We start from the raw sequence: 21,800 nt of genomic DNA on the forward strand, positions 1-21,800 counted from the left end.
GTATTTATTTACCATGAATAATGTGCTTTCTCAATAAGTCAGTTCCATTCATTTAAGTGATTCTTCCCTAAAATATATTATATTCACTAAGAATAAGCTATGGTTTTTATAAGCAGTGCCCTTCTCCAAAGCACTTTACAAACATTAAAAATTGTTATATAATTCCCAAACTGCCCTTGAACTTTGGTGGTTCTGATAAAATGGGACCTGGATCCAAACCACTGCTGGTTCTGATTCAACAGAATCAAAACTCTCTCTCCTTTTGCTTATCCCTAATATATGCATAAAATATGGAAGAAAACATCACATTTATTGGCTTGTTCTCCAGCTCTTTTCTCTCTTCTCCAATGCTGCCTCCTCACCTGTTTCAGGTTAACATAAAAAATAAATATAAATCTGCATAAAAGGAAAGTTGAAGTTAATGACCTTGCTCCTGGCATCTTCCCTCCTTAAGTGCCACCCAGTCTTCATATCCCAGCATCTTTCAGGAAGACACCATACTGCACACTCACCAAGTCAGAGCTGCTAAATTGAAGCAGGAGTCATGCACCAGACTCTCACAATAATCATTTAATTATAACTAGTGAGCATTCCAAAGTTATATTTTGAATACAAATCTGTTTCTTACTGTGCTTCAGTTTCACAGATATCACAGCCATCCAAACAAGTAAGTCTAGGATTCATCACACACTACAGCTGTGCCAACATTATCCCTTATTTCTGACCCTATTCTGTTATATATAGGCTTTTTTAACCCCCTTATCACCATCATATCCAAGTACCTTCCTCTAGTGCATTAAGGGATGTGACTAATATCTGTCACATGTAGCTTGTCTCTCTGATCCTCTGCCCAGGGACAGCATTGCGTGTGCAGTGGAGTGTTTTGTTTTGATAGGGTTTGGGTACCCCTCCCTATAGCCCCTTACACTGGAGTGTGAGTGCTCCCCTAGAGGGAGCAGGTGGTATTCTCCAACAGGTTTTCTGCTGGGGACTCCACAGGATCCTACCAACAGAAATTGCTGCAACAGTGCACCAAATCAATGCATCCTTTGCCACACTTGATATATCCCTTGTTGGCTGACTAGCACCACCCACTTTCTGGGTTGCCCTGGCTGCGTAAGGCCTGCTCCCCTCCCACTCAGTAGAAGGGAGGTCACGATCACTTTCTACTACTATAATCTCTCATCTTGCTCCTGGCCCTACGCCTGCAGATTTTCTGCCTCCATTGTCCTGTAGCAGAAACTGTCTATGTTGGCAGATGCTGGCATTGACCTGACGTAAATTTATTGACCTGCCAGTAAAGCAGAGTGGAGACGGTTTTTAGTGAGAGCACTTATTGCCATTTGAGTGTGAGTCTGTAAGTGGATGATGTGCTTCAGATATATCTTGGCAAATCAGTTCCTGGGCTTTCCCGTTCAAAACCTCCTAAAAAACTGAAAGTCAGTCGTGTGTGTGAGCAAAGTAGCATATTTCTAGAGCACTTTATTTGCTTCAGGTTACCCTGACAATGCAGACACTTAGGGCAGCAGCTAAACAGTGAGAGAAGATTACTATGATGTATTCAATTCAGTATTCATGTCTAGCCAACAGTTAAATAAAGAACAATTGACTATAACAAATGTCTTCTAGATAATTGTATACAATGGACAAAAATCCTCTTTTCAGTTATGCCATTGCAACCCCATTAACTTCAATGAGATTGCACTAGTGTAACTGAGTGGAGAATATGGCCCTTTGTCCTTATAAATCAGTGAGTGCTTAATAATTATGCTAGTAGTATATCGGGCCTACCATCAATCAAACGTATTCACCGTCCCCTCACCTCTCAGATCCCTCCCACCTTGTCTACACTGAGATGCTGTCGACAAAACTTTTGTTTTTCATGGGTACTTAAAAAGCCCCCCGCATAAAAGACAAAATTTTTGCCCATGTAAGTGACAGTGTGAACGAGGCTTTGTCGGCAGGAGTGCTGCTCACGGGACTGGAAACTAATGCCGCACGTGGGCCTGGAAGTATTTTTGTTGGCAAAAGTGCCGACAAAGTACCAACAAAGAGCATTTTTACATGCTGACTTTTAGCGACAAGGTTGTGTTGACAAAGCTTTGTTGCTAAAAGCTGCATGATGTAGACAAGCCCTGGGACTTGGATATTACCTCCAGGATCAAGATGGACACATGACTGGAAGCAAATGATGTCAAATTACCTCTCTAAGAACTCCTCCCACCGCTCTCTACCAATCTGGATGGGTGTCACCCCTCGTAGAACTGCCCTGAGAGGAGATTTGACCAAACAGGGGGAGATCTGTGATCCATGCGGAAGTGGAGTGAGCCATCCGGAAGTGGGTCATGTGACCCCTCTAAGAAATCCTCCAATCACCCTCTACCAATCAGGATGTGTTTCAGCCACAAAGGACCTCCCTGAGAGGGGATTTGACCAATCGGAGGGAGTTCCAGGGTGGGGTGACCCGTCTAGAAGAGGGTTGTGTGACCCCTCTAAGAGCTCCCTCTACTGCCCTCTACCAATCAGAGTGCAGCACCACCCCCGGAAGTCCCAGCGCCATATGGAAGAGGCCATTTTATTCCAAGAATGTGTGCTTAAGAAATCATGGAAACACTGAAAGGAAACATGGACTCCTTCACCACCCCAGTGAGAACTTCAGACTTTGTTTTAGCTCTGAGGGCCTTTGACCACCTGGGGAGGAAGCACTACATCAGCGATAGTTCCAAAAAGGAGGAGGGAGTGGCCATGGGGAGCCCTTTGACCCAGCTGTTAATGGATATGCTGGAATCTGATCCTGAAACCCAAGCACTCGTGAGGCAGCCCAACGAGCATGACGGCCTCTCGTTGTCCACCCCTATGGGGGAAGGCGACCGTGGCTCATGGGAGTCACTGGTGGACAAGGTGATTGGAAAAGACGTCACTCAGGTAAATGAACAATTAAGAATTGATGGTCGAGGATGGGGTGTAATGAGGTTAGGAACCAATCCAGAGTTGTGTAAATCTAAAAACAAGCAGTGGGCAGCTTACGCTGTGTCTTTTCTGAAAATCTCTCGACAGCTCGATGATGCCTTTCTAGAGGCCTTTGAGAACTTACACATCGGTAGCCCTGTGGGAGTAAATCTATCATGCATCAGCTGTTTTTGCTCATGTCTGAGACACAGATGAAGAGTAAATCCAGAAAAGGACAAAACGGAAGAATGAACCAGCTCAGCTTCCCTAATGGTAGGGGTCATGGCGTCCATTTTCACAGGCGGCTGTAAAAGAGTGTGTTAAACCAGGCAATTAATAAAATGTGTTTAAATTTGTCAATATGAATGTGGCCCCTCCATACATGTATTAGTAAAAGACAATACAAGTAACAGTCATGTCTATGTAGATGACTCTGTTAAAGAAAATATATTATACCCCTGGGGAACTTAGGAGCTATGGCGGGGTTAACCCTCTTTTTCAAATGGCCAAAAAGCATAATAAAATGTTGAATAGAAGACAGGTAAGAGCTTGGATTTCAGATCAGGATGCTTACGCTTTACACCAACTGGCTCAAATACATTTTAAAAGAAACAAGATCGTTGTTTCAGATGTGGAGGCACAATGGCAGGCAGATTTGGTGGGTTATGCACCAGTTCTCCAAAACCAACAGTGGTTTTAAGTACATCTTAACAGTGATAGACATTCTGTCTAAATATGCCTGGGCCTTAGGCCTAAAAGACAAGACGGGTGGTGAGGTATCTACATAGACATGACTGTTACTTGTATTGTCTTTTACAAAGGTCGCGTGCCTCAAAAATTACAAACCAATCAGGGGAAAGAATTTTTAAACAAACCTTTAAGCAGATTGTTAAAGCGGCGTGGCATTCACCATTTTGTTACTAATAACGAAGTCAAAGCAGGGGTTGTGGAGCGATTTAACAGAACTTTAAAAACTAGGATATGGAGATATTTTACAGCCCATAATACCTTTCGCTACATCAACGTGTTATCTGACTTTATAAAGAGTTACAGCCGGAGCTTTCACAGAACTATACGTACCAGACCCGCTGATGTTAACCCTTCAAATTCTCTGAAGGTATGAAAATGGTTTATGAAGACAGTTCTAAAATAAAACTGGTTGTTTCCCCTTTTAGAAAAGGTGAGCACATGAGACTATCTAAAACCAAAGGAGCTTTTGAAAAAGGTTATGAACAAACATTTACTGATGAGATATTCATAGTGGATGAAGTGTTATCCAGGAGCCAGAGACCTGTATACTGATTAAAAGATTACGAGGGTGAGACAGTTATTGGATCTTTTTACCCTGAAGAATTACACAAAGTAAACCCCAAACGAGACAGAATTTACAGGATTGAAAAAGTTCTAGCGGAGAAAGGAAAAGAGAGAAAAAAGCAGCTACTGGTGAAATGGTTGGAGTGGCCAGATAAGTTTAACAGCTGGGTGGAAGCTTCTCGACTCTGTGACATTTAGACACGAATGAAAATGATTCCTCCTGCAAAAAGAGAGAGAGAAATGAGCGACAGTGGGTTTTACATCACTTTGCCCAGCAACGCCAGCTCTGGAGTTTTTACTGAACTTTACAATATGGCTAATTAAGCCCTTCGATCTCACGGGGGCCTGGGAGGTGGGGTTAGTGGAAATACAATACCTGCACAGCTGGAATACTATCAACGAAGACACCCTTTTGAAATCACCTTTGGAGATATGGCGTGGAGTTTCATCCTATGACGAGGTAATTACTCGTCCATACCTGAATTATTGGATCACATGAACAGAACTGTGACTTGTCATCCTGGACCGCCTGAGGTGATCATGAACTACGACCCTGTGGATAGAAAAGTTAGACTTAAATCCGCCAAATTTACTTATATGTTTTCTACCAGCAGGGAGCTACATAAGAACATAAGAACAGCCGTACCGGGTCAGACCAAAGGTCCATCTAGCCCAGTATCTGTCTACCGACAGTGGCCAATGCCAGGTGCCCCAGAGAGAATGAACCTAACAGGCAACGATCAAGTGATCTCTCTCCTGCCATCCATCTCCATCCTCTGACCAACAGAGGCTAGGGACACCATTCTTACCCATCCTGGCTAATAGCCATTTATGGACTTAGCCACCATGAATTTATCCAGTCCCCTTTTAAACATTGTTATAGTCCTAGCCTTCACAACCTCCTCAGGTAAGGAGTTCCACAAGTTGACTGTGCGCTGTGTGAAGAAGAACTTCCTTTTTTTTGTTTTAAACCTGCTGTCTATTAATTTCATTTGGTGACCCCTAGTTCTTGTATTATGGGAATAAGTAAATAACTTTTCCTTATCCACTTTCTCAACATCACTCATGATTTTATATACCTCTATCATATCCCCCCTTAGTCTCCTCTTTTCCAAGCCGAAGAGTCCTAGCCTCTTTAATCTTTCCTCGTATGGGACCCTCTCTAAACCCCTAATCATTTTAGTTGCCCTTTTCTAGCTAACATTCTGGGTTTGGGCCCCAAGCGCAGAGTCCAAAAAATCCCCTTCTCGGCAGACATCACAGGGGGTTTCAACTCCTTGTATTAATTATCTGTATTGTAAAGTTTGAGGTGGTGTTTTGGGGAAAAACCCGAGAGTTGGCGTTGCTGGGCAAAGTGATGTAAAACCCGCCGATCGGTTTGTAATTTTTAAGGCATAGTACTTATGCCGTAAGGCATCAAGTAATATTTCACATACAATTTTTACCCTCTTAAATCTGATTTGAATAAGATGCTTGTAAATCATTACCCATTCTGTTCATGGAAGATTTAGAGTTTGTCTCGCATCCTTAGCCATCGTGTGGCTCCTACAATGTATTTAAGACATTAATAACAAGTCTGAATGTGGGAAGGGAGAATTGCACCATTGTAACCAGCAGAGGGCAATTTATTACCACTAATATTCTGTAACGTGCATTTCTGTTTGGAAGAGACTTCTTCCTTTCACTACTCTGACCCTGCCCCTCAACTTTTTTCTCTTCAGATTGTTCTCTGGAGAGAGCTTGAGTGTCTCACTTCAGAGTAGACAAAATGAAGGATGAATGTTTGTTGGGTTAACCTCTGGGGTCCTTACTCATTAAGAGCTGCTTTGGAGGAGCTATTATGAGGCCAGGTTAGCTTCATCTGTGTCAAGGGCAGCTTTTTAAACACATATATTGTAAGGAAACATGATGGGTTCAAAGCGTAATTCTGCTCCACAACCGCTTTAATGATCAGTGACATAATACAAGTAATTTGTGCTGATACCATGTTATGTTTCCATGTTGGAGAAACTTGCCAGCAGCCTCAGAATTTCACCTCCACAGCCTACCATTGCTATGATGGAGGATTCTCTTGAAACAAGCAAAACCCATTTGTTTCTCCTACCTTACTCACATCCATTATAACTCTCAACAATATGGGATCTTACTCTTATCTAGCTGCCTGAAGATTTGAATCATCTCATCTTGAGACCCGTGAAAGCAATTATGATACCAGATGCATCCACTCCCAGGGCAGAGCAAGTGATGTTTACACCGCTACCCGTAGTAGAATCCAAGCATCATTCTCAGCTCATTGCAGGTGAAATTCACCCTTGGGCAGAGGGTCAGCACAAGGCCTATGAACCCCATTAGCCCACAAAAATAAAACAAGCAGAACTTAACTAGCGCATAGGCCATGTTCTGGCACTCTGCACAGGGGTCAATTTTTCCCCTAATGAGCTGGAATGATTCTTGCATGCTGCAGAGGACCCATGGGAGCGTAGGATTCCAGCTTTCTTCACTCATGTTTCTATATTTTAATTTCCTGCAAGTACCCTCTTAAAATAGGCATGTGTAGTAGAGCACTGCCAAACATCACTCTTAATATGTAGGAGGAAGACATGCACGGCAGTCGTATCGTCATACACAATGACAGCTGGGAGTATGACAGACTCCTCTGAAGCACGGCACTGAGCAGAACAACCTGTTTATTCCCCTGACACTATAAAAGCACAATCAATTATGTAGTTATCCCTTTAGAATTATGGTATTTTGTCACTATCATGATTTACCAAGGCCAGTTCATTGTCCACAATTGGCACATTTTTCTTGGAGCCAAACTGTTTCCATGTCAGCTTCCAAGTCACCCCACTAACCCGAAGTCTGAACAGCATAACAGCACCTGAGCCTTATAAAAGGCCATCAGAGCTCAGCTATTGGCAACTGATCCCTGATGGCCTTTTCTCAGGCCCAGGTGCTTGTCTTCAATTAGCAGCCCAGTTAGGCTCCTTCTCTTAAATTAGCTTGTCATGGGTGGCCTGGGTCCAGATTCCCCTTGCAGGGCCAGCAAGCCCATGACACTGCTCCATTCTTTTTTGATTGAATAGCTGATGTGACCCTTCCTCAAAGGGATGGGGTTGTAAATAGAGGACAGGTTAGTGTTAGACAAGGTCAAAGGAGTGAATCAATAGTCAAAGAGACTGGAAAATAGTACAACAATTACAAGGTCATATTTCCATCAGCCTAATAATCATTTTTGAAGCCATTCCACTCATCCTGTTTGTAGAAGTTTTAAATTTTGACTTCACAGTTCAGATGAGACATAAAACTGAAGCCCTACGCAGCTGGTCCCATGGCATTTTGGTGTCCTATCACCATTCCAACTGGAGGTAATTAAGCAATGTCCACCCAAAATTCCCCTTCTCATCCCAGTTAAATGAATTATTCCTCAGCAGTTCTCCTGCTGTGCCATGTAATTGACGGGCTGTACTTTGTACTTGCATAGCATTTTTGACTTTATGATTTCAAACCACTTTACAAACTTGAATGAACTAAGCCCCGAAACATCACACAGGTACCATGTGGGGGGACACATTATTCCAATTTTGCAGACGTGTAAAGACAGAGCTTTTCAGTAACTCATTGGCAGAGTCAGGAACAGAACCCAGCAGAGCTGACTCCCAGCCCTATAAATCAACCACACCACAGTGACTGAAAATCATTGTCTTTTACTTTCCAGAGGCAGCAAATGCAGACTGAACAAAGCATACGGGGCTAACGGTGCTACACTGATTTACACCAACTGAGGATCTAATTCATGACCTCTCCTGCTTTGGTCAGAGTTAAAATGAACAAGCATGCAGATATTGTGCTTGAATTAATTTGTATAAACATAGGGCAGTGGTATCTGTTTATAATATTCTTAGCATATTTTCAATACTGAATCTGTATTTATCCTTTTAACTTTAATTAACACTGGAGGCCTGAGGCTGAGTTATTAGATAAGCAGAAAATTTCAGTGGATAATGCCCAAGCTAAAGAGATTCAGAAACCTCATTTTAGAATTTTTTATTTGCAGAAGAGAAATACTACTTGGTGGCTTGTACATTTGTTTCCTTTTTTGACATCTTCATAGATAGCACTTCTGATATGCTGTCGGGCTGGCTGCATGGAGAAACAGGATGACAACTATTATTTCCTGTGTGGTTTGGATGTGAACATTTTTCTTTGCACTGCTTAATCATTGCTTTTTGGACAAAATAGTCTTGAAAAAAAAATCTGTTTAAAGTCAAGTGTCTGAAAAACAGATGGCCAAAAAGAAAGGGCCAGTGAACTGAGCTCAGCAATAAATATAACTTTCATGAAGGCTTGAAAGAGGTCAATAAATTAAGACAACATGGCCCAAATTTTAAAACTAGGTACTTATGAATTAAATAGCTAAATTCATATGTAAAGGCTTTAAGAACTTGTCTGATTTTCAGAAGTACTCAGCAGTAGCAAATTTCACTGATTTCAGCTCTTCTGAAAATCAGGCCACTGATTTGGCTGCCTAACTTCAGGCACGCAAGTTTGCATCTTTTGGTCTATAAATAGATCATATGCTAGAAACACCTATCATGTCCAAGTCAACCTCAAAAGTCCTGGGCCTATGATGTTAGGAAGAACATTTTAGAGTCAGTCAAGCAGGCAAGCAAGTAGCAGAAACAAGAGTAATTAGGCTGCCTGCCTTCTAGGCAGAAGGACCTTGAGCATCTGGCTGGCTAGCAGGTATTTAGTATCAGAGGGGTAGCCGTGTTAGTCTGGTTCTGTTTCTGTAGAAGCAGCAAAGAATCCTGTGGCACCTTATAGACTAACAGACGTTTTGCAGCATGAGTGGTATTTAGCCACTCTAAGTGCATTGGTCTGCCTAAGGGAGGAGCTGTTTCTATTTGCTGGCTATGCACAGTGGAGGAGAGGGGTGTGATCTGGTGGGAGGGGAACAAAGAAGTAGATTGGGGAGAGGTGGATGCGGGAGGAGAAGCAGAGTTGGACTGGACAAAGAGAGAGCTCTGTCAGATGAGAAGGTTGGAGCATATTCAGAGAGAACATGTGGAAGGAAAAGCACACAAAATGTTGGGGTTATGGGAGCTCATTAGATTGATCCGGCCATTCTGCTTAAAGGAATCCTAGCTTGTACCTAATAAAAGATGCTTGGTAGCCTGAGGAACAGGGAACTGTAAAGGGGGTTTTAAATTATATTTAATAAAATAGTTGGGCAAGTCATTTCCTATATGTAAAAGTTACCTTGTTTCTCTAGGCATTGATCCAAAGCTGCCTGAAGACAATGGAAACTCCCATTGGTTTTGAGTGGGGATGCTAAAAAGGTTTGGTAGAGAGGGAAGGAGGGAGGAAGGAAGGATGTGGATTTTTCACCTTTATTTAATAATGTTTCTGATCCCTGACATTTCAAAACATCATAAGCAACAGATAAATTTCAGAGCAAGAGTCTCACATCTAACACTTTTCTCCTTTTGTTGAGCAAGGTTTTGTGTTGTTGTCAAGTGCTGATGTTGATACTAATGCTTTAGTATTATTCTGATATAAAACATTGAAATTCAACAGATATTATTCACAGCATTAAATATTTAAGATATTACAAATGCTTCAAAAGTATGTTTTATGGCTGTAACCTAAATACTTGCGTCTGACGAAGTGGTTATTCACCCACGAAAGCTTATGCTCCAATACATCTGTTAGTCTATAAGGTGTCACAAGACTCTTTGTCGCTAAATACTTTGTCTTGCTCTTTCCCAGGAAGAAAATGACAATTTATCAATAGTTTATTGGACAAACAAGTCTATTCATATCTTTTAAATTTTGCTCAGGGATGTCTTTGACCTTGTCTCTAAAACATCCTCCATGGTAATGTTGACTCAGGCTGCTAAAAAGCACTACAAAGTACTCCCAGCTTTATCACACAGACTGTAGAGACAATCAGGTTTTATAATTACCTCTAGTTTCTGTGTGATGGATCTGGGAGGTATAGGTAATGTAGATGGGTGGTATGGTGGCCTAATTGAAGTGATAGATGGAGGGAAAGGTATGCTAAAAAATAGGTGTGACACTGACAGGCCAGCTCAGGTCAGAGCAACAGGTCAATTAACTTGTGTGTGCATATCAAAGGAATGTTAAGTGTACTAGTTCACTTGTGTTAATTTAGTTCAAAGGAAATGCAAATATATTGTCTCAACCTGTTGACTGCTATCGATTTACATTATATATATCCCTGTACTTAATTAATCCCAGATCAAAAATGTGTGTTAGCATGAAGATGAAAATTTACTTGATGTGTGAACTTCATGAAAACTAATGAAGGATTGTTGTATGTGGTTACATTACTGAGATAAAGCGACAAAGAGTCCTGTGGCACCTTATAGACTAACAGACGTATTAGAGCATAAGCTTTCATGGGTGAATTACTGGGATATATGTTATGGGCAAATGTAAAAAACGGTTACTTACCTTTGTAACTGTTCTTCGAGATGTGTTGCTCATATCCATTCCAGTTAGGTGTGTGCGCGCCGCGTGCACTTTCGTCGGAAGACTTTTACCCTAGCAACCCCAGTGGGTCAGCTGAGCGCCCCCTGGAGTGGCGCCATAACGGCACCGCATATATACCTCAGCCGACCCACCCGACCCTCAGTTCCTTCTTGCCGGCTACTCCGACAGTGGGGAAGGAGGGTGGGTGTGGAATGGATATGAGCAACACATCTCGAAGAACAACAGTTACAAAGGTAAGTAACCGTTTTTTCTTCTTCGAGTGATTGCTCATATCCATTCCAGTTAGGTGAATCCCAAGCCTTACCTAGGCGGTGGGGTCGGAGTGAGACGTGGCGGTATGCAGGACCGCAGAGCCAAAGGCTGCGTCACCTCTTGACTGTTGGACCAGGGCGTAGTGTGAGGCAAAAGTATGGACGGATGACCAGGTCGCCGCTCTGCATATCTCTTGTATGGGTACTTGCACCAGAAAGGCAGCGGAGGACGCCTGGGCCCTGGTAGAGTGGGCGGTGAGATGGCCCAAGGGGACATTAGCCAAGGTATGGCAGGTGCGAATGCACTCTCTGAGCCACGAGGAGATTCGCTGCGATGAGACAGGAAGACCTTTCATCCAGTCAGCAATTGCCACAAACAGTTGTGGGGATTTGTGGAACGGTCTTGTCCGATCAACATAGAAAGCCAACGCCCTGCGAACATCGAGGGAGTGAAGTCGTTGTTCTCTCGGAGATGCGTGAGGCTTTGGAAAGAAAACTGGCAGGAAGATATCCTGGTTAATGTGGAAGGCGGACACTACCTTCGGGAGAAACGCCGGATGTGGGCGTAGCTGTACCTTGTCCTTATGGAAAACGGTGTATGGCAGGTCCGCCATGAGCGCCTTGAGCTCAGAGACTCGTCTGGCGAATGTGATAGCCACGAGGAAAACCGTCTTTCATGAGAGGTACAGCAAGGAGCAGGTGGCCAGCGGCTCGAAGGGCGGATACATGAGCCTGTTGAGGACCAGATTGAGGTCCCAGGTGGGAGTCGGATGACGAACCTGGGGGTAGAGACGATCAAGACCCTTTCTGAAGCGAGTAGTCAGCGGGTGAGAGAACAGCGTATATCCCTCTTCACCAGGGTGGAAAGCGGAGATGGCCGCTAAGTGCACTTTGATGGAGGACAGCGCAAGACCTTGTTGTTTTAGCGACCAGAGATAGTCCAGGACCATCGGAAGCGGGAGTTCCAAAGGAATAGCGTCACGCGCTTGAGCCCAGCAAGCGAAGCGCTTCCACTTGGCCAGGTAGGTAGATCGAGTGGAAGGCTTTCTGCTGCTCAATAAAACGTGCTGCACGGGGGCAGAGCAGCGCAACTCCGTCTGGTCTAGCCACTAAGGAGCCACGCCGTGAGGTGGAGGGCCGGCAGGTCCGGGTGACGGAGAGTGCCGTGATCTTGTGTTATCAGATCCGGGTGAAGCGGCAGAGGAATTGGGCTGGCTACCGACAGACGGAGCAGCGTGGTGAACCAGTGTTGCCTGGGCCACGCTGGCAATTAAGATGAGACGTGCCTTGTCCCCTCGGAGCTTCAGCAGGACCTTGTGTATGAGGGGAAACGGAGGAAAGGCGTAGAACAGGTGACGAGTCCATAGAAGGAGAAACGCGTCCGACAGAGAGCCCGGTGCCAGATCTTGAAAGGAGCAAAACTTCTGGCATTTGCGGTTCAATCGGGATGCAAACAAGTCTACGCGGGGAAATCCCCACTGCCGGAAAATGGCATGAGCGATGTCTGCTCTCAGCGACCACTCGTGGCAGAGAAAGGACCTGCTCAGGCGATCCGCGATGGTGTTCTTGACGCCAGGAAGGAATGACGCTACTAGATGTATCGAGTGGGCTATGCAGAATTCCCACAGTAGCATCGCCTCATCGCAGAGGGGGGATGAGCGGGTCCCACCTTGCTTGTTGATATAGTACATGGCCGATGTGTTGTCCGTAAAGACTGAGACACAACGGCCGTGGAGGCGAGTCTGGAATGCTTGGCAGGCCAGGCGTACTGCCCGGAGCTCCCTGACATTGATGTGCATGTTTAATTCCGGCAGCGACCAAAGACCTTGAGTCTGAAGATCGCCGAGATGGGCTCCCCATCCAAGGGACGAGGCGTCCATTGTCAGAGACAGGGAAGGTTGAGGAGCCTGGAATGGGACGCCCGCACATACGTTGGACGGGGTCAGCCACCAATCCAGGGATTGAAGGACACCCGCTGGGATGGTGAGTATGGTATCCAGGGGGTCCCTGTGTGGGCGGTACCTGGAATGGAGCCACAGCTGAAGCAGGCGGAGGCGGAGCCTGGCAAACGGGGTGACGTGTGTGCAAGCCGCCATATGACCGAGGAGGCGGAGGCAAGCATGGGCCGAGGTCATGCGAGAGGCCTGAAGGTCGCGGATCAGCTGCGTAAGGGCCTGGAACCGGAGCTGCGGAAGGAAGGCTCTGGCTAGAGAGGAGTCCAGGGTCGCGCCAATAAAATCCAACCTCTGAGTTGGAACTAAGGTGGACTTCTCTATGTTGAGAAGTAGGCCTAGGCGCGTGAATAAGTCCTTGATCTCTGTGACATGTTGCTGGACCGTGGCCTGCGAGTCCCCCCTGATGAGCCAGTCGTCCAGGTAGGGAAAAACGGAGATGGCGCGTCGACAGAGGTGGGCGGCGACAACGGCCATGCACTTTGTGAACACCCTTGGGGCCGTGGAGAGGCCGAAGGGGAGTACCGTAAACTGGAAGTGTAGGTGAGCGATCGTGAAACGGAGGAAGCGTCTGTGCGGTGGGAAGATGGCGATATGAAAATAAGCGTCCTTCATATCGAGGGCGGCATAGCAGTCTCCTGAATCCAAAGTAGGGATAATGACTCCGAGGGATACCATGCGGAACTTCAACTTCAGCATGTATGCGTTGAGTCCTCGCAGGTCGAGAATGGGTCGGAGGCCTCCTTTGGACTTGGGGATCAAAAAATAACGGGAATAAAACCCCTTGCCCCGTTCCGCGTCCGGAACCCTCTCGACCGCTCCGATGGCTAGGAGCGAGTGCACCTCTTGTAAGAGGAGTTGCTCGTGAGAGGGGTCCCTGAAGAGGGACCGGGAAGGAGGGTGGGAAGGTGGAGGTGAAACGAATTGGAGTTGGTAACCACATTCCACCGTGCGCAGGACCCAGGCATCAGTGGTCAGCCGGGCCCACGCCGGGAAGAAATAGGAAAGGCGGTTGGAAAAAAGCAGGGAGGAATTGGGAGGAAGAACTGGTATGTCGTCCCCGGGCGCCTCTTCAAAAAGATGGTTTAGGCCCCGGTGGTTTAGAGGGGGCTCGCCCTTGGGACGGTTGGTTGCCAGGCCGTTGCCCACAGCCGCCACGACCCCGCCGTCGACCAGAGTCTTGCCTGTAGCGAGGCATATAGTAAGGCCGGTTAAATTGGGGACGGAACGGACGCCTCTGGGTAGCCGGGGTATGCATCCCCAAAGTGCGGATGATAACCCTGTTGTCCTTTAGATTTTGAAGCTTGGAGTCCGTCTTTTCTGAAAAGAGCTCCTTCGAATCAAAAGGAAGGTCCTGAATGGTATATTGAACCTCCGGGGGAAGCGTCGAACTCTGAAGCCAAGAGATCCGGCGCATGGTAACGCCCGAGGCTACAGTACATGCCGCCGAGTCAGCCACGTCTAAGGAGGCCTGTAAGGAGGTGCGTGTTACCTTTTTGCCTTCTTCTACAAAGGCCGCAAACTCCTGTCGGGAATCCTGAGGCAGGAGCTCTTTATATTTTTCTACCTCAGCCCAAGTGTCATGGCCGTAGCGGCTGAGCAAGGCCTGCTGGTTAGCCACACGGATCTTTAGGGCACTGGCAGAGTAGACCTTGCGACCAAGCAAGTCCATGCGCTTGGCCTCCTTTGACTTAGGAGCCGGGCCCTGCTGGCCGTTGGCTCTTTGTCGTTGACCGACTGCACTACTAAGGACGAGGGGGCAGGGTGCACATACAAATGTTCGTATCCCCTGGAAGGGACCATGTATCTACGTTCCACCCCTCGGGCTGTGGGCGCAATAGACGACGGAGTCTGCCACAAGGTATCAGCGTTTGCCTGGATAGTCCTTATGAAGGGAAGAGCTATGCGGGTTGGAGCGTCCGCGGACAAAATGGTCACTATCGGGTCACTGACTTCCGATACCTCCTCAGCCTGGAGATCCATTCGCAGTGCCACCCTGCGAAGGAGCTCTTGGTGCGCCCGTAAGTCAATTGGCGGGGGACCCGCTGATGATGAGCCTGCCACCGCCTCATCTGGGGGAGAGGAGGAGGAAGAAGTGCCGGGCAGAATGGCGTCTTGGTCAGCATCCGGCCCCTGTAAAGGTTCCTGCCCCAGAGGTTCCTGGGCAGGCTGAGCCCCTTCGTCCGCACCGGATGGTACCTCAGTGTCAACTGGGGGGCGGCTTACGGTAGCCTCTGGGACGCGTGGCTCATGCGATACAGTGCGCATAGGAGGCACAGAAGGGCCTTGGCTTTGGTGGTAGGCCCAAGGAGTCCAATAACCCCCCACTGATTTGGGTCCTGGTCCGCAGGATGGGATTGCCGGAAAACTCCCGAAGGGACCTGAGAGTCGTGGTCATCGACATAGTAGCTGTCGGCGTGTGAGGAGGCCGAAGCGTGTCGAGAGGGCCAAGGAGGAGCAGATAAGTCTTGCGCCGAAGTGCCCACAGATCTCATTTCCCGCCTTTGTGGTGAACAGTGCCGGGAGGCTTCTTGGTACCGAAAGCAGGAATGAGAATGAGACCTGCCACCGGTGCGGTGCCGGGAGGTCGAGCGGGATCTCCACGATCGGTGCCGGGAGCGACTCCGCGAGTAGCGGCGGCCATATCGGTACTGAGAGCTTGATCGGTGCCGGGAGTGATGGGTCGGAGATCGAGAGAACGACCGGTGCCGCGAGTCCGACCGGTGCCGCGTGGTTGAGCGGTGCCAGGACTGCGAGCGGCGGTGCGATCGACGGCCAGATCGGGATCAGCGCCGAGAGCGGGAGTGGGATCGGCGTCGAGAACGGGAACGGGTTCGGTGCCGGTCAGAGTCAGAGCCAGCAGGTGGCCTAAACATGGACGGCTTGCCCATGGAGCGGGGCGCCCGCACCGGCGGCGCCGGGGGCAGTGGCACAACCGGTTCTGTCAGCGCAATGAGGTCCCGTGCCGCCTCGAAGATCTCAGGAGTCGATGGCAGTGGCATCTCAACTGCGGCCGGAGCCGGGGAGGGTACAGGTGCCGGGCTCGACGGCCTCTCAGGGGCCGGAGTCGCCGGTGCCAGCAGAAGCGTCTGTGGCAGAGGAACCGGTGCCGCAGCAGGTTTTAGTGCCGGGCAGTCCGGACAGGGCGCACTCTGTGGCTTCGGAGCCGGCGGTGCCATGGAGGCAGCGGCCTTTCCTTTCTTCGCCCTCGGCGAGAGAGAACGTCTTTGGGCCGGTTTCGGTGCCGATGGCGTTTTCGGTGGCACCGCAGAGTGGTCCGGCGCCGTGGCGGTGCTGCGAGAGTCCTTCGGGGCAGCGGGCGGTGCCGCGGCTGGAGGGGTTAAGGCTGCCTCCATTAGGAGCTGTTTCAGCCTAATGTCTCTCTCCCTCTTAGTGCGAGGCTTAAAAGCCTTGCAAATTGGGCACTTAGTAGATAAGTGCGACTCTCCTAAGCACTTTAAACAGGAGCTATGAGGATCTCCTGTAGGCATAGGCCTGCGGCAGGCCGAGCACGGCTTGAAACCCGGGGAGCTGGGCATACGCTCCGGTCCCGGGTGCGGGTGGGGCTAACCCTCGAACCCGCTAACTATCTACACTAAACTGATTTCAAACTATCAAAAATAAGAAAACCTAAGCTAAAATAAGAACTATGTACAATTTTTTACAGAGAAAACTATGAGGAAGCTAGGGAAGCGGAGGTCAGACAAGCTGCACTCCGCTGTTCCAACGACCGACACGGGCGGTAAGAAGGAACTGAGGGTCGAGTGGGTCGGCTGAGGTATATATGCGGTGCCGTTATGGCGCCACTCCAGGGGGTGCTCAGCCGACCCACTGGGGTTGCTAGGGTAAAAGTCTTCCGACGAAAGTGCACGTGGCGTGCACACACCTAACTGGAATGGATATGAGCAATCACTCGAAGAAGAATTACAATTTACATTTGCCCATCAAATGCAAGAGAAGCCTTGGAAATGTAAATGAAGAAGGTTGCTAACTTCAAAGCATAGGTCACTGTGTTCGACAATGGAATTTCACAAACTCAGTTTGCATTTAATCAACAAAGGAAGAGCCTATGCTGTGATGAAAACACTTGCCAGCCTGCTTTCCATGGAAAGCAGCTATCAGAATGGATCCAGGGATCAATCCTGTATCTCTGAGTTGTTTGGACACTTTCAGGAAGCATTCCAGATGTAAGACAGAGATCCCAAAAGTTATTTTAGGAAATCCTGAGAGATTTATGGAAAACTAGCAGGTTATTGGTTTCAGAGTAGCAGCTGTGTTCATCTGTATCCACAAAAAGAACAGGAGTACTTGTGGCACCTTAGAGACTAACAAATTTATTTGAGCACAAGCTTTCGTGGGCTAAAACCCACTTCATCGGATGCATGCAGTGGAAAAACACAGTAGGAAGATAGATAGATAGATAGATATACAAAGAGAACATGAAATAATGGGTGTTACTATACACACTCTAACGAGAGCGATCAGTTAAGGTGAGCTATTACCAGCAGGAAAGAAAAAAAACTTTTTGTAGTGGTAATCCTGCTGATAATAGCTCACCTTAACTGATCACTCTCATTAGAGTGTGTATGGTAACACAGTGTTTCATGTTCTCTGTGTGTGTGTGTATATATATATATATCTTCCTACTGTATTTTCCACTGCATGCATCCGATGTAGTGGGTTTTAGCCCACGGAAGCTTATGATCAAATACATTTGTTAGTCTGTAAGGTACCACAAGTACTTCTGTTCTTTTAGCAGATTATTATATCTCTGCTACCACTTTGGATTTACAAACCTGGATTCATCTGTTGATATATTTTACCTGCTTTAACCTCTCTAACTCACATTTCTTTTTCTTACTAATAAACCTTACCTCATTTCTTTGTCTGAGCTAATAAACTCTAATTTACTAGAGAAATTGGCTGCCAGTGTTGTTTTTGGTCTAAGATCAAGAGTATCCATTGACTGGGGTAAGTGACTGATCTTTTGGGATTGAGAGTAACCTAATGTGAAGTGATTTTGATTTTAATAACCTCTCATCAAAGTCCAGTTTGTCTGGACAGCAAGATGCACTGGAAAGCCTAAGTGGACTGTTTGTAGCTCCTGGAGACTATAGTAATCCAGGAGCACACATTTGTTACTGTCTTGGTAAAATTTAATTATAGAATATCTCCAGTTTAGGGTGTCTGCCCTGTTTTCTGACAGCCTGACCCGAGACTGGCACTCTCAGTTGTGAGCGACTCTAGACTGCCTGACAATAGGCATAAGGCAAGAGACTGTCATTTATATATTTAAACAGAAGTGTTATACAGGCCTTGATTCTTTAACTGGCTCCCTGCAGGCAGTCTTCTGCACCTATGTCTAGTACCACTGACTTCCAGGAGGCTCTGTGTGGGTGAAGGGATCTGTTCATGTCCATAAAGGATACCCATGGTTTTTATCTCGTGTACTATGGAAACTGATGTACAGAGCAGTTAAGTGACTTGTCCAAGGTCACACAGCCAGGAATAGAACTAAAATTTTTTGACCCTCAGCCCTCCATCTTAAACACAAGACCATTTTCTTTCCCTATATTGCATAATGACTTACATATAATAGCACAAGAAATGCAGAGGCCAGCAACAAATAATGTTAGCCTCCATATAGCAATGATCCTCTATTCTAATTATGCAAGTATAAAACATTTCATCTCTGAGGAAAACACTGTTCTTTTAATCTTTTGGTTTAGTCCTTTGACTCAATTCTGCAGCAAGTGTTCCAACAGTCACAGCTCTCATACATGGCTTCTTATGCACTATGGGGGAAAAAGCTGATGGAAAACAATGGACGTTAAACAGCACTTACAGCTGTAGAGATTCCACTTTTAGAGAGGAGGTCTAGTGTTCCTCTTGGAACTTTTATACAGTCTGTATTTGTCTTGCCAAATGTTGGTGTGTTTGTTTGCTAAATGAATGTACTGTAACTGTGACTTCTGCTAGAGGGCAGTGTGTGTGTGTGTATGAGGCAGGCTCAGCAAAGCACGGACCTTGCCTCATAATCTTCTGAGCAGCTCCTCAGCCTGATTCTGTTGCCCTTCACCTTGTGTAGTCACGCACGCACACCATACCAAGTGAGTGCCAAATGCATGTAAAATATTACCAGATCAGAATGGTAGTGTTTTACACTCATTTTGCACTGATGTCGATGATTACACTAGGTGCAGAACACCAGAAAACCAGGCCCCTTCTATTCATTGAGGTCCAGATTCTGATACCATTACACATACAGTATCTTACTCAACAAAGTCCCACCAATTTCAGTGGGGCCACTCACTGAGTAAAGTACTACTCAGTATAAGTAAGGGTATGAGACTCTGACCCTAAATTAACTCGTGACACAGGTTACTGCTACCACTATCTACAGATGTTAAAACTTTTGACAACCCTGCTCAATATCAGGATATGAATAAGTGTTAGCTGGGGAAAAGGTATAAAGTATTCTATAGACTAATTTAAGTATTTTCACAGAATACACGAGTACATTGATATATGTCAGCGGGACTGGAAAATGCTCATATCATAGGAAAGACCCAGTTAAGCGTGGCTCGAGAAGGGGAAACAGGAGAAAAGTGACAAGAAAGAAAGGAAGCAAGATTAGAATTTCTTGATGGTTGTTTACATCATGTTCCACCAGGGACATTTTGGCACTGGCTAAGCAGCCAACATAATTGTAAACAACCGATGAAGAGAGCTGTGACGTTGCTCCAGTTTTTGGCAACCTGTGCTGTTTTTTGAGAGGTATTTTATGCCAAGTCCCAACAGAACTCATGGCACTTAAAGACAGGAATTTTCTGCCAAGAAAGGAAATACACACACAGTTTTATATTTATGGTGTCTTGTACTTCCCTAGAGCCCCTAGACTGCTTGAAACTATCAATTATTCTTGTTAATCAAACTAATAATAGATAAACAGAAGCTCTGAAGTACTTTAAAGTCCAAGGAAAACAACTAGCAACAGCGATGAAAAATATCTTGATACATATTGTTCAAGTTTCACCAGGCTTTCACAGCCAGACCCAATCATCTAAAAAGCTTTGGAGCATTTTATTTACTAATAAAAGGACAAATTCTGACCGTAGCTATCTCAGTGTAACCCCACTAAAGAGAGACGTAACTGTGGACACACCTTCTCCGCAGAAGGACCTGCACTAGTTAAACTCAGGCCTTGTCTACACTACCAAGTTTTGTCGCCCAAAACTGCCTTTTTACGACAAAACAGCAAGCGCGTTCACTCTACAATGGGACTTTTGTCGCGAAAAATGCCCAGTTTTGGCGACAAAAAACTTCCACTCCTATGAGAGACTTTTGTCTTTTCCCCTCCCTTTATTTTCAAAAAAGAGGCTGTGTAGATACTGCTGATTTTTTTGTCCACAGAACTGGCTTCTGCCAGTATCCCACAATGCCTGCCCTGATTGCTCTGCTCCGTGTTTTGATCTCTGCTGCCCTGCAGGCATGCGCCCCTCCCCTTTCAAAGTTCTGGGAAGTATCTGTGTGTGCTCCATTTGGAGAACAACAAAGAGCAAGTATCAGAGGGGTAGCCCTGTTAGTCTGGTTCTGTAGAAGCAGCAAAGAATCCTGTGGCACCTTATAGACTAACAGATGTTTCAGGTGTGTATATATAAGCCAGCAAGAAGCAGGCTAGAGATAACTCATAACTCACAAAGAGCAACTCATTGGAATGCTCCTGTTCTGCCCTGCACTAGGAACACAGCAGCAGGCAGGCTGCTGCTGCAGGGGGAGAGGGACAGACTGCTGTGCTGCTTTGCCGTTCTTCAGCAGGGAGAGCTCACACAGCTACTCATAATGCTGCTCTCGGCAGCTGGGGGGCTGTGGGAGAACTCGTGCAGCGATCAGCTCTTCTTTCCCACAACACTGCACTGTGGGATACATACCCACGGTGTATTTATTGCTCATCCTGTCAATGATGGTGTCCCCAATGTGGACATGATCTGTCGACAGAGGGAGCAAGTGTGAACACCCTTTGGCGATTTTGGTTTTGTCGACTTTTGGGTGTCGACATAAGTTTTGTCAACAAAACTTGGTAGTGTAGACAAACCCTCAGGCCTTTAATGTAGAAGAGGTGGTGTGTGTGAGGCTCTTGGTACAAAGGTACGTTAATCAGGCAAGTGTGTAAGGGTATACATTCCAGCAACCACATACCACACAGCAAAAACACTAACCCAGGAACCTATCCTTGCAACAAAGCCCGATGCCAACTCTGTCCACATATCTATTCAAGTGACACCATCATAGGACCGAATCACATCAGCCATATCATCAGGGGCTCGTTCACCTGCACATCTATCAAAGTGATATATGCCATCATGTGCCAGCAATGTCCCTCTGCCATGTATATTGGCCAAACCGGACAGTCTCTACACAAAGCTGACATCAGGAATCGTAACATTCAAAAACCAGTAGGAGAACACTTCAACCTCTCTAGTCACTCAGTAACAGACTTAAAGGTGGCAATTTTCAACAGAAAAGCTTCAAAGACAGACTCCAATGAAAAACTGCTGATCTTGAATTAATATGCAAACTAGATACAATTAATTTAGGCTTGAATAGAGACTGGGAATGGATGAGTCATTACACGGATTGAATCTATTTCCCCATGTTAAGTAACCTCACACCTCTTGTCAGCTGTCTGAAATGGGCCATCTTGATTATCACTACAAAAGGTTTTTTCTCCTGCTGATTATAGCTCAATTAAATAGCCTCTTAGAGTTGATATGGCTACTTCCACCTTCTCATGTTCTGTATGTATACATATCTC

At 46.3% G+C, this 21,800-nt stretch overlaps 1 long non-coding RNA gene across 2 annotated transcripts in view; it reads right to left on the reverse strand.

Annotated features, from left to right (window-relative positions):
• Nucleotides 1-3,898: 3,898 nt before the first annotated feature.
• The window catches only part of LOC120368985, a 56,078-nt gene continuing 38,176 nt past the window's right edge, over nt 3,899-21,800 (reverse strand). For both annotated transcript variants that reach the window (XR_005582872.1, XR_005582871.1), the window contains exons 3-4: nt 4,640-4,816; nt 3,899-4,483 (exon numbers count right to left, since the gene is read on the reverse strand). This is a non-coding gene — a long non-coding RNA (uncharacterized LOC120368985). The remainder of the gene's footprint in view (nt 4,484-4,639; nt 4,817-21,800) is intronic.

This window comes from Mauremys reevesii, linkage group 7 (genome assembly GCF_016161935.1).
Source record: "Mauremys reevesii isolate NIE-2019 linkage group 7, ASM1616193v1, whole genome shotgun sequence".
NCBI lineage: Eukaryota > Metazoa > Chordata > Testudines > Geoemydidae > Mauremys > Mauremys reevesii.